Source organism: Crocodylus siamensis, chromosome 7, assembly GCF_052110815.1.
Source record: "Crocodylus siamensis isolate JL-2025a chromosome 7, ASM5211081v1, whole genome shotgun sequence".
Classification (NCBI taxonomy): Eukaryota; Metazoa; Chordata; order Crocodylia; family Crocodylidae; genus Crocodylus; species Crocodylus siamensis.
The window spans coordinates 27,730,930-27,748,439 of record NC_143401.1 but is presented as its reverse complement, the minus strand read 5'-3'; the positions used below and the strand labels follow the sequence as shown (position 1 = coordinate 27,748,439).

At 40.8% G+C, this 17,510-nt stretch overlaps 1 long non-coding RNA gene across 1 annotated transcript; it reads left to right on the top strand.

Annotated features, from left to right (window-relative positions):
• The first annotated feature begins 1,366 nt into the window (after positions 1-1,366).
• LOC149859642 (uncharacterized) lies at positions 1,367-13,814 on the top strand. The gene is made up of 5 exons (XR_016443666.1): positions 1,367-1,486; positions 7,461-7,545; positions 8,779-8,860; positions 9,467-9,577; positions 13,488-13,814. It is a non-coding gene; the product is annotated as an uncharacterized LOC149859642 (long non-coding RNA).
• Positions 13,815-17,510: the final 3,696 nt, after the last annotated feature.

Sequence of the window (17,510 nt, the reverse complement as noted above, 5' to 3'; positions counted from 1 at the left end):
TCAATTTCTTTTGATCCTTCTCTAATTCCAGAGCTGCTCAGACTTTTTCAAAGGTTTGTCAGTTCTTTTATATATATATAACAAAGTTGACAGGGCCTGGAAAAGTAAGGAACCAAATAGCTAATGTTAAATTAGAACTTTGCTTTATCCATCATGAAAAAGGAATCATTTTTATTCATCAGAAGTTACTAAGGGATTTTTTTAAAATTCATTTACAGCCCACATCAGTGGCAGTTCATTTACATTCTGAGATCAAAGATTATGCAGCTGTATTGTTATGGCATAGAATCCATCCTCTGGCTTCCTAACAGGTTGGTATTATAGCTCATGTTGATCAGTGAATGCAGAATCACCCTAGTTTAGGAGGAAGAGAGAGCTAAGACGGAGCTGCTTACGTAATTTGCCTCAACAGACCCGAGTCAAAGGGCAACCGTTGATAGCGCATCTTTCATATAGGCATAGAAGATGAAAATCGGGTAGTGAAATATACAGTACAATCTGGGCCATTGTGAACATCACAGCATCTCTCTAGAAATGTCAATGAAAAGCTCTGCATAATACCTATGAAGGTACATATCTGGCTTCTGAACAGGAAAGTTTCATAGGTCGCCAAGTATTACTGATGCCCATCTGAAACACTTGGAAATGAAACACGGTAATCAAGCACTAAACACAGAATCCCCAGACTAATTATCACAGATCAGATCAGACCATGAATTTCACTGTGAGATGAATTGATTGGGAAATTATCTTGGACTATGTTCTTCTTAAATAGGCCCCTAATATAGGACTTACAAAAATATTTGAAGTCTAATTTAAAATCTGCACAGACAGTTTCTTGTCAGCATGCTATACAATTTAGTAAATGTTCATTAATAATGGATTGTCATTCATTTTATTAAGGCAAGCTGCCAATATTGCTCAAAGTTCCTGGGAGGCTGATGTTTTTCTTTCATTAAACAATGCATGCTGGTGCAAAGCTGTAAAATAGATGGTGACTGACCTAATGGTACAGGGCAAGGTAATCCAAACAAACTCTGGTCATTCTGCGAAGCATAAATATTTTTATTCTTGGGGTTGACTTTGTACAGAATGCCGGTCCTATAATAAATTCAATGTTGGGACATTAATACTTTGAATGAAACCCAAACACAGTGTTTGCATTGGAAGATTCTAATGAGACCAGTCATTTCAATGGATAGGATACAGAACTGAGACCCAGAAAAAACATTACTTTTGGTTAAAAGCCATGTCATCAGTGGGAGTTCCAACCAAATCAACCAAAAACCAGTTGAAAGAAAGATGCCTCACACTGCCCAAGAAACTGAAATGTATAGAAATAATCTGCTAAACCATGATGTTGATACTGGTTTCTATGATATAGGAAAAAGTGCCTAAACTGTAAGCCTAAACCTGTGAGGAGAAGTTTTGGGAGGCGTCACTAGCATGGCCTTTGCAACAGACCTGGAAACCCATAGCAGATGTGGTGAGTTATTACTCAAATATTAATCTACAAAACTGTCTATCTGATGTCAACAAGAGTTTATCCTAAATAAGGACTGCAGGGACAAGCTCATGAGTTTATAGTGAGGCAAGTGAGTGGAGAAGACTAGGGAAGCTAATTCAAATAATATTAGGGGAGTATTTCAAAGGTACAACAGAGAGTTAGGAGATGGATATCTGAGTAGCCTTGCTTCTGAAACAGTAAATGGATTAATATGCTCTAAATAATGCAAAACACTTTGGTATCCAGGTACTACACTAATATCAGAGAGGCTAAAAAGCTGGTTATGACAAATTCTGGATACTCAAAAAAAAAAAGTAATGTTGGGTGTTTTTATGAAAAGAAGCTAACCAAAATAAGAGAGTCAATATCCTTTTCACAGGTCAACAAAAAGTGGATGCTTTCCAAGGTGCCAAATTCTTGAGTAATTTTGCTCATCAAAAAATGTTTTGAAAAACACTAGCAGAACTTAATACTATTTTTATAAACCTGTCGCCCCCCACCTTCTATACATGGCTGAGATTTTAAAATTCAACACTCTTCTCCTGGGACTTCTAAAAACAGCCAGGGATTTTTCAAAAACTAAAAAGGCAGAGTTATTATGCGAGAGGGAAAGCAAACAGGATGAAATTATTCTTTCTTTGGTAGCTCAGATCATCTGCTCTCTCATGTCCTGATAAATGTTTCACTGATTTCAGGAGATGCTATTCATGGCTCAGTGACAAGGGACTCGCCCTCAGATTAAATAAGAGCATTCTACAGTGTTAATAGCTGTTGCTTAATGAATTATTCATTAGATAGGTTTTACGTTGATGCTAACTTTTAACAGTAACCTGCCCTCCCTCCCCTTTGTTTTAATTTGGCCTGTTTGGGGTTTACAAATTGGTCATACACTTAGAGCAGCTTAATGAACATTGCCTATTGCTGTTTCATTTAATAAGTTTCTGTGCACATTTTAAAGATGGGTGCCAAATAAATAAATAATTGCAAAATATTCATGCAACTTTTGACAGACCAGTTAGCTGCTTTGTCTAAACTGAAATTGCAGGAATGGATTGATTATGATGAAATTTAACAAAATTAATTTTGAAATCATGTGAAGCAAATGGAATGTTTTCTTTTAACTTTTTAATTTGGGCTGTCATTTCATTTAATTCTGTTTTTTAATTTTCTAAATTAAAATTTTAATGGAGCTTAATATAATCATACATAATTCTACAGGATATTAGATTGGTTTAACATAACCAATATGTTTTGAAGTTTCTGAAATGAAGTATTTCAGGATTCTCATTCTAATGCTTATTTCCCATCTCTGTCCCAATTCAGGAGAAAAAGGAAATTTCAAAGTGTCAGAATTATTTTGAGGACAGCAATTTGATTTTCCAACTAGCTCCTCTCAAAAAGAACATTTTATTTGACTAATCTGGCTTTCGAGTTCTTAGCTGATAGGTATAGTATCTATTTCAGAATAAACTACTACCTTGGGCATCACTTGGCATCCTATTGACAAATTTTGATGACTGAAATGATAACACTTCTTTGCTGTACTGTAGAGGTAGCTCCAACTTGGGTCAGAATCACCTCTCTGGTTCTTGATTCTTCATTTTGCAGAGAATCGCTCCAGTAATAAGAGTGCTAAACTGGCAAAACTAAGGATGTGAAAAACCTGGAAACGGAACAACTTTCTTTTCCTAGGTGCGGTCCCTCTGGAATAGAGCCTAGACAATGCTATGAGGACATGTAGGAACTTGAACTGCACTGCTTGTGTCATACCTGTGCTACAAGCAGGGAGGATTTTGGTCTCCAGGGTTACCTGTCTGGTATCTTTCACCAACACTAACATTCACTTTAAAAACTTTAGAAAAGAAATGGCTTTGAAAGCAAAACATGCTGGATACTGGTACCTCCAAGGCTGCACATTACAATTCTGTCACCTTGAGAAATTAAATGCAAGACTCTTTCTATGCTATTGTGTAATCCAGTGCCCCGCACATACATTCCAGCCTTCACTGAAGACAGCCTTCAACTTGACAACACTAGAGCTCCATTAAAGCTTAGAAATACATCTCAAGAATTCATTTGAATGAGATGAGGTTGTACATATTGTGACTAGTATTTGTCAAGCAGATGAAATAAGGAAACATACAGAGAAATGGAACTGCTCAATCTCATTATTATTTTGTGGACTTAGGAAACAAAAATTCCTTAGAAAGGGTGGCTAAGGAACTGCCTGGGGCAACCATACAATCTGGGCCGATTCAAAGATGACTGTACTGGGCTTGCTCAAAGATTTGATATATGTGGTATGCTCACTTGTATTATCAAATGAGAAAACATATAGTTCCAAAATTGCTACTAAGAGATGTTCCACTTTGGGATATGTAATGCTATTCAGAGCTTGTCACAGGAGATTCTTGAGATGTAAAAAACTCTTGTCCAGTTACCAGCCAAAGTGTTTTATGAAAACAGAAATTCAATTTCAGTGCTGTCAGCTATAGTATACAGATGGCATTGATGATATTCTCCTTGATCCAGTACTCTGTGAATCACCTTCTAGGGGACACAGTAGCACACGCTGTACAAAACTGTAAAGAATGTTCCTCTCTACTGCAGGAGCCCCCCAGATTCATGGCCAAACAGATAAGAAATCTACTTGTAAGGGGATAAACAAATAATTTTTCTAAAAGTCATCACTGTATATCTTTGTATAAGAGTCACCCTCAAGTAATATACACCTTCATTTAGCAACCACATCTTTACCTTTATATGGACTTCATATAGCAGCCACCTTTTAGCATCTGTCCCTTCATAAAGTCACAACGGAATGTAAAGCAAACAGAAATCACTCTCAAAGCCATGAGAAGCAACAGAAATAACCACCAAAGCATCAAGACACAGACTAGATACTGTGCCACAGTCTTTCTACTTTTGTTCTAGTTCCCACAATGCATGAATGAAATACTTGTTCCCATCCAGTTTAGCACTCTTATTACTGGAGCGATTCTCTGCAATACGAAGAATCAAGAACCAGAAAGGTGATTCTGACCCAAGTTGGAGCTACCTCTACAATACAGCAAAGAAGTGTTATCATTTCAGTCATCAAAATGAACTATAGCTGCCCTCCTGTTGACTCACGTGTTGCCTGAAGGAAAGAATAAGTTTTTCTAAGACCCTGGAAGGAGTAAGAGAAAACTATTCCACTTGGTGGCAGCAGTGTACTAAAATACAGTAAGATTCCATGTACGGAAACTTTCCTTCTTAAAGATTTATGTTGTCTACCAATTCATTATGTGTAGCTAGAAGAGAGATCTTCCTTCTCTTGATAACCTCCCATATTTCATTCTTTCTTTTATATCTTAATAAGGATCATGACCTCCTTGATTGTTTCTTCTCTGTGATTTTGAACCTCAAAATAGCATTGGAAACAGTTTCCAAGAAAAACCAAAAGTTTCCTGTTTCTGTAAGGTTGGCAAAGACATAAAAATATGTTAAACAATGGTCTTTGTGGGGGAAACAAGTAGGAGAATGATTTCATTATCCAACATATCCACCACACTGCCCTATTGAAGCTTTTATGAGGTGAGAAATATGAAAGAATCATCATCTCCTCACTCTGCTGTGGATTTCTGTTCTGATAAGACTCACATTGGGCTATTTCATCCTGTGGTCTTTAAAGACAGCTCCTGGATGAATAGTGTTAAAGAATAGACCGGCCAAATCCTCGTCTCTGCATAAAAGAGAGATAAATAGGGGCTGTGGAGGAATTCCTCCCAAAGGCAGGAGAACCATGTGGAGCATCATAGTAGTTAATGCAGCCTTCCACAGCCCATATGTCCCCAGTCAAGGGATGGCTTTTACCAGTTACAGATTCATTTACTAGTAGAGTCTAGATCTGGCTTCATACCCTAAGTATTATCACTTATATGTATGTTAAAGACTGCTTATGTCACATGAGGCTGTATAGTGAGGCAGCCAAAGCTGGAAAGTATGTGATGTGACATAAAGGAACAAGTCCAAGAGTATGGAGATTATTAGAAATTATATCATTGTAATAAGCCTTCCTGAATTTGCCATCTAGTAGCTACAAAGGGGAGGGGATTTCAGAGGAATGTAGCCCCCTCACTTGGAATACATAAACTAATGTTTTCACTGCTGCCTAAGCTGTATTCTCTTGAAAAAGCTGGCTCTAGGAATTTTCTGCCTTAGGCACACTAGAAAATGTGTACCATTCCCACCTCACTATTGACACACTAAAGAGTCACTAAACGTGTCTCTGCCCTAGGCAACCACCTGCTCAGAACTTCTGGCAGTGCCAGACCGGCCCTTGTCACGGAGTATATGGAATACCCGAGCCATTCCAACTCTCTTCTCCTGATTCATGCTACAGATCTCTTATCTATGATCCTGTGAGCACTGGGCTGGTGAATAGATTGGTCATACATGATCACTGAGACAAGGAATTGCTGTTTTGGATTATTTTGGTATTGAAAACAATGCCCCGAGTGATCCAATTGACTTCCATAGGTAGTGAATCAGGGACAGAATTAGTAGTCTGCAAATGCAGGTTCTTTTTACTGCCAATCATATTTTTCTCTTCCTTGCCTCTTCCCTCTTTACTTCATGTATTTCAACTTATTTCAAATGTAGCTGATCTTAAAGGCAAGGCAGTTATAAGAATAACTGTGACCATCTGGATTGACACAGTGGACATTCTGAATGAGTTAGCCTTTAAGGCTAGGCACAAACATTACACACAAACTGGTTTAAATGATCAGAAACTAGTTTAAACCTGTAACAGAACAGATGTTCAGTGCACAGAAACCAGTCTGAGAATGGCTGAAACCAGTTTGAGATAAACCTGGTTGATTATAGTATCAGACTTAACTGATTTGGGTCAAACCAATTTATGCAATGTCTGTCCCAGGCCCCTTGCTGGTTTAAGATAAACCAGACACCCCCAGCATCCTGGCATGCTCTCTGAGCTGGGCAGGGCTCTCTGCTCTGCAGCAGGGCTGGCCCCTCTCCTCTGCTTCCTGGCTCCAACTCCAGAGACTGTGAGCTGCTTCCCCCTCCCCGTCACCACTCCCTGCTAAGCAGGAATTCCCTGCTCCCCTCTGCCTTGCTGAGGAGGTGTCTGTGTATTAGCTAACAGACTACATGCTAGCTATGGTCCATGATGAATCAACAGGTGGAATCAACAAGTAGTTGGTAATGTCCCTCTGTTGTTTTCTTAATGGGTGATAGACACTGTTATCAATTCCCTGCTGGGCTAATCAGAGGTCCTGCAGGAGCCTGGCCACACTCCCCTCAGCTTCATGTTGTGGAAGGAAGGGAGAGCTGCTCTAGTGACCCCTGGCTTCTAGCCTGAGCCACTGCAGGCACATGCCTGCACTTCTGGGATGTCTGTCCAGTTACAAAACTGGTTTAGCCTATCCAGGTTAAACTAACCTGCAAAGATTGAATCAATTAAAGCTCAGGCTTTTTGAATGTCTGTCCCTAGCCTTAGCGTCACCTGCCCTTCCTTCTCCAAAGGAAATTGTGAAACTAAAGCACAAACTGCTATAGCCTACATTAAAGGGCAAGGCTGTCCAGATAAGGGCTCAGCCAACACTGACACAACACCCACAAATTAGCACATATGAGGACCCATAATTTGCAAGCAGAAGTAACCCTACTTACTCCAATGGCACTACTACATAGGTAAAGTTACTTCCAAATACACATGAAGAATTGTGGTTTTGTAAAAGAGGACAGAAAACATCTCCCTGTATGTCTGCAAACAGTCTGACACAACTGAATCTTAACAAGGATCTCCTGGAACTACTGCAATACAGCTGCTAAATATTCATTCTAACAGGTTTCATCATTGGTAACTTCTCCCTGGTACTCAAATTAAAATCTTCCTATTACTAATTACATTCCCTCAGTTAATTTACCAACATTTTTTTCTTTTCAGACACAGACCATCTCATACCTGGTAAAAACTCAGTCTTATTGATTACCGTTCAGGTCAGGAGTAAAAGATATCTTTTAACATCTTGGTAAGTGGTTTAAAACTAATTTTCCCCTTTTCTTTCTTTCTGGTTTGTTTGAAAAAGCAAAATCCATTTGTTACCCCCAATTTATCATCAAAACAGGTCTGACATTAATTGCATTCTGTTATTACAAGCGGAGGTCATATGTGCTTTTCTTAATAGAGTTTGCAGCTCTTATTTTTATAGATATTCCATGTGGGCTAAATAACATTAAAAAAGCTAAGGTCAAAGCCCAGTCACTTAGAAGGAATAAAGGGAAAGATTTACAAGGCATCTGGTGAGAACAGTTTATAAGGGAAGCAAGGCTTTTCTTGTGAGATTACACCGATTGAAACTTAAATTGGGGAGAAATTCCCTAAGGAAGACACACTCCATGTTGTAAATCAATATTATTCAGAGACACAACTGATCTGATCCTGCATTCTAAACTGCTGACAGCAATTCAAACCTTACTCCCCCCACCAAAAAGCTGCCTGTAATATACCCTACAACCAGGAAGCACTGAGCCCCATAAAGCATTGTTGGATTTTGTTTAAAACCAGTTCTGCTGGGAGCAACATTCTGCTCATTACCACGACAAACACAATGCATAGAAAAACAGGACTTTCTAAGTCCAAGTGTTTGTTGCAGGCTAATTAGGGTTTTGTGATTAAAAGCCACCAGCACTCTGGCTCTGATTCAGAAAAGCACTTTACATGTGCTTAACTTAAAAATGACCTTAAATCCAGCTGAAGTCAATGAGACTTAAGCAGATGCTCAGTTTAAACACGTACTTATGTTCTTTTCTGATTAGGAATGAGATGGAATGGTTTTCCATACCAGGGTCTCTCTGAGTCTTTCTACAATGCATCTCTCACAATGTATTTTCTGGCTATAACTTAGCACACTAATGTATGGTTAGATAGCAGTTACTATACAGAGGAGAAATACTTCAGAGATGGGTATCTGCCCTAAGAATTTAGAGTGCTGAAAGATGCCAGGCAAGAGCTCTTTACCAACCAGATAAAATTTATACTCGCTTACTGTAACATTATATCTCCACACTGACCTAGAAAGATTACAGCTCAGGGGAGAAAACTGTTAAAATCTCCATTGACCACACAAACCTTCTTCTCTCCGTTTTTCTCTCCGGATTGTCTACAAAAGTCAGTGGTGTTTTTTGTGTTGTGGACATCAACTGTCTAAGAACTGGGCCTGAGGAACCTAATCTTGTGTTTGTTTGTTTTGTTTTACCATAAGCCACAGAACAGTCGTCAGGTGGTAACGAAGTTCTGTCCCTACTGACCAGAGCTGGATCTGAAATTGTCACAGTAACCTAGAGGTAGAAACTATGTTTACTCCATTAGGTGTCCTAAATCATGGTTCTGTTTGAATATGAGTCTTTCTCTCAGCTATATACCTGGTGGATTGTAAGGGGCATTGCACACTGGGTATTGCACACTGGACAAAGTATGGCAAGCGCTAGGACCCAGGGAGAGCAAGCTTTGCAGACCCTTAGTAGCAGATCCTTAAATTCCCTACAACATTTAATGGAATATTAAATACAGGCGACAGAATTCTAAGAGGGAAACACAGAAACCATGTGAATCTCTTAAATTGTGGAAGCACTGAATGGTGTTCTATACTTAAATATGAGCAGGGCTTCAGCTACTTTTGTCATGTACAAAGAACATAGAATAGTACCCAAGATTTCAGAATGTACAAATATTTATAAGCAAGATAGTTTATCAGTTATTTAGTTAAAATTAATTTTAGAGTGGCTCCTTAAAAACTAAACATCTTGTATCAAGGCTAGTTTATTAAAATTCTGAATGACCTAAATAGAACTCACTGAAAATGTGTGCGCTGGCTATACCTGAAGGGGGGCAGTTAGTATCAACAGTCATTTTGTGCCATTATTCTTTATAAGTCAAAGTTTCTTTTCCAGCAGAGACTGATGAATACCATCCCACTAAAGAGAATTCCACAATGAATTGTCCTTTCAAAATGGCGGCAACCAACCTTTCAATAGTTATCAGTAGGAGTAAAGCTGCAAGAGGTCAGTACCAAATGCTGTTTCACAATGGCAACCACCTCTAGCTCTTCCCAGGAGTGAAGATAAACTTCCCTCAGGGAAGATGGTGTCCCATGACAGCCTAGGTGGATATAGACACAAATACAGGACAAAGGAATAAGAATTCTATCACAATATTCTATGTGTTAGCAGTATGCTTGAGGCTGTATACAACATGGAGTAAAACCTGGTCCTTATTCTGCCTAGTTTACAATCTGCTGCACACATAAGATCCTATGCTGCTTTACCCATCAAGTCTCTGGGGAGATATTCCAGAGAGAAGCCAGCCAACAGAAGCAGCTGAAGCAGCAGCCAAAGCAGGGACATTCAAGTATTCTGACACTTTCCTATACAGCTGGACCAATAAAAGATATCACCCACAAAAATCCTTTTCTAAACTATCATATTGTGACCACAATATCACCCAAAAACTATCTTGAGTCTTCCTATAGCTCTGAATACTTTCTTCTCCATGCTGCTCAGCTGTTTTCTTCAATCATCTCCCTCCCTCTTAGACTCCTCACCTCAGCCTCACTCCACACTTCCTAATTTTACCTTCTCCACTGCTCTGCTCTCTTCATCCCATCTTCCTTCAGTGCTACCTCCCCTTCATTTTTCTTTCTATTTAGCTGATCCCCTCCTAATTTAACCTACCCATCCCTGCACCAACATTTGCTGACACCATGTAAATCATTCTGCTTGTATCATGTCCCTTTCCCAACACTGTGTCTATCTTTAGACTGTAAGCTGTTTGGGGCAAGGTCTGTCTGCGGTCGGTGCACAATACCTTGCATTTTAGGGCCCAGCCTTGTTTGATCCTTAGCACTACCTTATACACACAATTAATAAACAATTACATCAGGCAAACCTTGTGCTATTTCAACAAATTAAACTTATAATGTGATAAAGTGCCTTGCTTTCCCAATTTAATGGGAATACAATGCAATTTGCATTAGCATTACCCCAGGACTTACAAAGTATTTGCTTCTAGTGGCTAATGTTTTATTTTCTAATGTTAGTATAACTATTTGCAGAGTCATAGTGACAGAAGTGATATTTGTTGTGCAATCAGCTCCCTGAAAGTGATCTACAGCCATGCCCTGACACAAGTGTATGGCTGCAGAGCACTTTAAAAGGGTCTGATCATATGACAAATTAATCCTTATTTAGTGAGGGTTCAGCTGAAGGTGCTCCAAAGCAGAACACCTTCATTAACTTGTGCTTGTGCCTCTGGATAAGCAGAGCTCAGCTGCATCAGCCCAGCCCTGTCCTGCTCCTGGTGCTCTTTTCAGGATGCAAGGGGGAAAAAAGCAGGGAAGGGAGTTCCAGTCTGGGGTTTCCTCCACCTGTGCCTGGAGGTGGGAGGCAAGTGGATCGGAGCCCCCCACCTTTTCTATAACCCCAGACTAGAGCTCCATTCCCTGCCTTCTTCCCCATCCCATACTGAAGACAAAATGGGGTGGGTGGGGGGGAGGGAGCAGATCTAGGGAAGAGTGGCTGCAGATACAAAACCTCTCTCTGTTGGATCAGCTCCAAAGTGGAGCTTGATTTCCCTCCCCCATCCTTCCCCAGCAAATGTCTGTTGGGTTGGGGGCATTGCTGTAACTCATGGTGCTTTCTGTGAAGTGCCATGAGTTACAGCAGGGAGCTGCGTGTCTGTCAGTGCCCATAGTCCTTCCTCCCCTTCCTTACTACTTAGGAATGAGATGACCCTGCTCTCTTCTGAGGCCTAGAAGAATAGTGGTGCACAATGACACACTGGGGGTGTTTGTACATGCCATGTTTTTGCCCTTTCTTGCTCTACAACAGCGTGACTGTTTCCATGAGTGGGTTTTCTGCATGCTTTTAAAGTCTTTCTGGTGCATTAAAGTAAAACTCCTCAGACATAGTTTAGCTTGGCTCACTACAAATTAAAGCATTGCGTCCATGGATTCGTTACATGCAAACACAAAACCACTAAAAAATGTGTAATGAGCCTCTTTGTCCACCAGATAGCACTGCAGCTTTTTTGTAGTTCATCCTTTTGTCCGCCAGACGTTGCTTTAATTAGCAGGTTGGAGACAAAGAGGACATCTGCAATTTGCTGGCATTTCTGAGTAATATTTATTTTCAGGCGCTGAGTGAACAGCTTACCTCAACATGAATAAATCTGCTTACCTACCTGCAGACATCCATGCCTTCCACCACCCCCTCCCCAGCCTGTAATCATATCTACATGGACAGAACCTTTTGCTCACATGAACTCTAGAGCAACGCAGCAGGATTCTCACACAATACAATTGCAAGTGCAGGCTTATCTACTGGTTTAGTAGTTCCTACTGGCTAAGCCAGGAAGGGTGAGAAATGGAGCAGTTGTAGTAAATTATTTAATTCTGTATATAAAGAACTGCTTCAAAAACAGCTGGATGAATGATTACAAATGTGTCTAAATTAGAATTTAGAAGACATTTAAATCACCAAGCTGAGCTGCAGTTTTTTATTGGAATTACTGATTCTACCAGTTTTTCCCATTTTGGGTGAATTTGTAAAATAATGTTCCTTTTAATTACTTGAGCCACAGGACATAAGGTTCCACCCTGGAGTATATTTTGAGTGCTGCAGGATTGATCCTACAGACTTTACCATAGCAAAGCAGCAGTCACCTTCTTATTGAACTGAATGGGGATGAGAACTTCCCTGAGACTTCACCCCAAACTCTGACCATCTTGAAAGAAGATTTCTTAATCTTGGCCCTTTGTTGCATGCAGATGCACTTGGTGCCTCTTCTTCTGGGGTAAAGCCAGGACATTGCATGTCCAGCTCCACTGAAACTGGGACAGACCAGAGGTAACCAGCCCTTAGTTGAAGCTGCAGCACTTTCACACTTTTCCCTTCCTTCCCCACCCCCTCATATCTCTACTCATTGTCTTCCAAACTTCCACCTATTAATTTTTTTCACAGGTTCTTTTCTATCATCTCAGAACAGCAGCAATCTTGAAGAAGATTGTTGGTGTCTGAAACCTTGCAAAGAACTTTTTTCCAACTATTTTGTTGAAGGCAGAATATGGTCAATTAGCAGCAAATTAACAGCAGCTGGTGGAGGGACCAGCAGCAGGGCAGGAAAAATTGGTAGAACCAGTAATTCTGGTAAATAACTGCATGTCAGCTGGGTGAGGGAAGGGGGCATGAATCCCTGCACACTGGAATATGAATTTAATATGATGCCTCTCACTTTGGACCTGTTTGGACCTGGGGAATCCTGTGAGTAGGAGGGGACCATTTGCTCTGAAGAGCAAATTAAAGCACTTCAGGGTACATTCTTTATTAATTCTTTGATGAAACCAGGGGTGGATTATGTGGTGATGGCACCACTGTCAGTAAGCATACCTTTTGGATAGCCATGGGCAGCAAACATAGGAGGGCACACATGCTAAGGCCATGTTGAGGGACAGGGGAAGGGCTGGATGACCATGCAGGCATCTGCAGCTTGTCATGGGGAGTGGGGGGAAGGTGACTGCAGCTTGGCGCGGGGCAGCTATGGCTTGCTGTGGGGGGCGTGTTTCAGGGGTGAGAGGATTACTGGTTTGCTAGCACCTCCTGCTTTAATTGAGTACCAAAGAGATCAGCAGGTTAGATTGCTGATGTCTCCCTCTGCTGGAAGTTACTGGGAGTTGCACACTGGGCTTAATTCATTATAAAGACTAACGTGCAAACATTGATGCTACATTTTAAAATAACTTTAAATTTTATAAACCTATTTAATTTAATGAGGATTAAACCCTGTGACGTATACAAGCACCCTGAGAGTTTACCTATCACTATGCTCAAAAAAGCTTGTTAGAGTGAGCAGCCCTAAAAATCTCTCTCTCAAAAAATATAATTTCAGATAAATTAATCCTGTCTTTTACTACTGTAGCTAACTCCTGTGCTGAAAGACCAGCTTCATCCAATCAAAGGAACAATAAAAACTGTGGACAAAGAAGCATTCTGCAAAGAAGAGGGATGAATCACTTCACCAATGTAGCAAAACTTCTGTAAACAAGAGATTTTTTAGTGTTAAAGTGTCACGGTCATTTATTATAAACACAAACATGAGCCCTTTCAAGAAGGCATAAATTATATTTTAATCTGGACTAAGCAGTAGCTTTTGTTAATAATGTTGAATATAAAGGAAATGCTCAATATTTAAACTATTATGTCATAGCACGTAGCACATAGTCATGCAATTAAATTATACCAAAATGTGCAGAATACTATACCTTAAAAATAATATAAAAATAAAATAAAATTTGAAAAAAATTCTAAGTTTTTCTGAAACAAATCTTTTCCAAAATGACCAATTTTTCATTGCAAAATATACTCCCCCAGGGAACTGTCATCAAAATCTATATTATATTGGGAAAAATTCAATAAAACCAAAAAACCTTATGAAAAATTTCTAGCTAGCTTTAATTCTGATGGGGTGTAGCTGCTTGTTTTTGTGAGTAATGAGAGAACCAGGCTTTGCTGCAACATCAAATAATATTGCTTCCCATTTTGGATTTTTAATTCAATTAAACAACTAGCTTGTCTACTTTAGTAAATGCAAGGTTTGAAAAATATAATTTGTGTTTCTTTTGGTCAATCTTGTATATCTAATACTCTGGATATTTAACTTTGTCAACCTAGTTTAAAGCTTCTAAAATCATATAACAAAGTACCTTCTTCCCCTTTAGTAATTCATCAGTGTACATTCTGGCTTAAGAGTCAGAATAGATTGCATAGATTCATAGATTGTAAGGCTGGAAGGGACCTTGGAAGATCATCGGGTCCAGCTCCCTCCACCAAGCAGGAAAGATAAGTGGGGGACAGGTGACCCCAGCAAGGTGACTGTCTAGTCTCCTCTTGAATATTTCCAGAGTAGGTGATTGCACCACCTCTGGAGGGAGCTTATTCCACAGTCTGGACACCCTGACTGTCAAGACGTTTTTCCTAATGTTGAGCCTGATTCAGTCTTCCAGGATTTTGTGGCCATTACTCCTAGTTTTTCCCTTGGGTGCCCTGGTGAACAGTTGCTCACCGAGCCCTTGATGTACTCCCTTTGTGTAGTGGTAAGCTGCTACTAGGTCCCCTCTCTGCCCTCTTTTCTTCAGGCTGAAAAGTCCCAGATCCCTCAGCCTTTCCTTGTACGGCTTGTCATGGAAGACTTTGATCATACAAGTGGCTCTTCTTTGGATTCTCTCAAGCTCATCCATGTACTTGTTAAAGTGTGATGCCCAGAACTGAATGCAGTAGTCTAGCTGCAGTCTCACCAGTGCTGAGTACAGCAGAAAAATCACTTCCTTGGCTTTGCTGGAGATGTATCAATTGATGCATGCCAGAGTATTATTTGCCCTACTGGCTACAGCATCGCACTGCTGGCTCATATTCATACTGTGGTCTATTATTACCCCCAACTCCTTTTAATTCATGGTGCTAGTCAGTTTGGTGCCATCAAGCCTGTAGGTGTGTTGGGGTTGCTCGTCCTGAGGTAGATCACTTCACATTTCTCGATGTTGAACTCCATCAGATTCCAAGCTGCACAACTTGCTAGCCTGTCTAGGTCTGCCTGTGACTGTAGCCTATCTTCAGACATGACCGCACTTCCCCATAACTTGGTGTCATCCATGAATTTGGCCAGTGAGCTCTTCAACCCCACATCCAAATCGTTAACAAACACGTTGAAAAGTACTGACCTCCATGGGACACCACTGCCCACTTCTCGCCAGGATGACACAGATCCATTCACTATGACTCTCTGGGTCCTATCCTGCAGTCAGTTTCTCACCCACCTGACTGTCTCAGAGTTAAGCCCACAATCCTCCAATTTTCTCGTGAGGACATTGTGGGATACTAGATCAAAGACCTTTTGGAAGTCTAGGTATACAATGTCAACCTGGTCTCTTGTATCCAGGTGGTGAGTTACCTGGTCATAGAAGGAGATGAGGTTGGTAAGGCAAGACCTGCCTGCGATGAAGCCATGCTGGCTTACATTCAGAATCTTACCTTCTGCAAGCTTATCACAGATAGACTCCTTGATGAACTTTTCTAGGATTTTCCCTAGGATGGAAGTTAGGCTGATTGGCTATAGTTATCCAGGTCCTCCCTCCTGCCCTTCTTGTGGATGGGCACATTAGCCCTTTTCTAGTCCTCAGGGACTTCTCCAGAGTGCCATGAGTTCCACAGAGTTGTGGAAGAGTTTCACCAGGAGTTCTGCAATGACTTCAGCCAGCTCCTTCAGCACTCTCAGATGTCAGCACTCACTGACTTGTACATGTCTAATTTTTTTAAACTGGTAATACGCCAACTCTACAGCAATAGTAGGAAGGCAAGTATTCCTACTATGCTCATCCTGTACTCTACCTGGAGCTGTTTTCCCCTTGGTCTGGTGAAAAACAGATTCTAAGTAGTCATTCCGGAGTTCAGCTTTCTCCTGGGTGCTGGTAACCAACTCTCCTGAGTTGTTGAGCAATGGCCCCACACTCCCATTTGTTTTCCTCCTGTTCCCTACCTACCTAAGGAAGGACTTCTTGTTATCCTTGATTCCCATTGCTAATCTAAGTTATTCAGGGGCTCATAGACAAAAGAATGCAACCCCAAGAAGAAAATGACTGTCTTGTTTTGAAATTACCTTAGTTAGCCCAATACTTTATAAAGTTTTTAATTTTCACAATAATATGGACATCAACTGGAGTTTGAGCTCTTTGTATAGAATTCTGATCAATGCAAAGGATGAAGTCGTTAAAATCCACCTGTGAAACAAGACCCACAAATCTAGACAGGGGGACCAAAACAAAGTATTTTAGAATGAGGTCTGGTCACAAAACATCTGTCTTTAAGGCAGAGTGGATCAGAGTACTGGAGTAGGACCCAGAAGACCTGGTCTCCATTTCTATCTCTACCACTAGCCTGCTTGGTGACTGGTTATGAGCTATAACCTCTCTGTCTGCATAAGTTTCTCCATCTGTAAAATGGAGGGTCTATCTTCCTTCATAACATAGTTCAGAATCTGTGGGTGAAAAGTACTATATAAGTCTAGGTGGTGTTACTGAATGCCAGCCATCTTATTTTCCTGCATTCAGCATCAAAGAGCACTTATTTAACAAACAACTTTTAAAGATTCAATACAGACTTACTGGGGCTTCAATTTAGCAGCTGGTGTTTTTAAACATACAAAGTGCAATTGTTATCAAGTACTGGTCTGCTTTGAACGAAGCTGTTGGAGGTTCACAAACCTGTAGAACAAAATCTCCTGTATCATTTGAAAGGAATAATGTCCAACCGTAAGGAAAAAATTAATCTTCCCTGACAACTGAAATATCACCATACTGCAGCATGGTGATGTACAGGGGTGTGTAAACAGGCTCTATTTGATTCGGATTCAGATTTGGCCCGAATCAGGGACAGTGATTCAATCTGTTGATTTGGATCACTGTCCCCAATTTGATTCAGCCGAATCCAAATCTGAAGATTCAATGCTGATTCAGAGAACCAGTGATTTAGACATAGACACAGCTTTAAATGTTTTTTCTACATACCTCCAGGTACTGTGGCTTGTTAACACTGCAATGCTGGGGCAGATGGAGCATCCCATAGGAGTGCGGGGGGGGCCCCCACGTGCTTGACAGTGAACCCAGAAGTGGACCAGAAGTACTGGTCTACTTCCAGGTCTGCCGGGGAGCATGACAGGCTTCTTCCCCGTGCCCCTTCCTGGCTCAGTAATTGGCCTATGGGGGGACCCCGGGTGCCTCCTCCAGACCCAGGAGGCACCAGTTGTTGAGCTGGGAAGGCATGGAGGGGCCCCCTGTGCACTCCCTGGTAGACCCGGAAGTGGACCAGAAGTGCTTCTGGTCCACTTCTGGGTCTGCTGCCAAGTGTGCTGGGGACCCCCCCATCCCCTCGCACTCCTGTGGGATGCTCC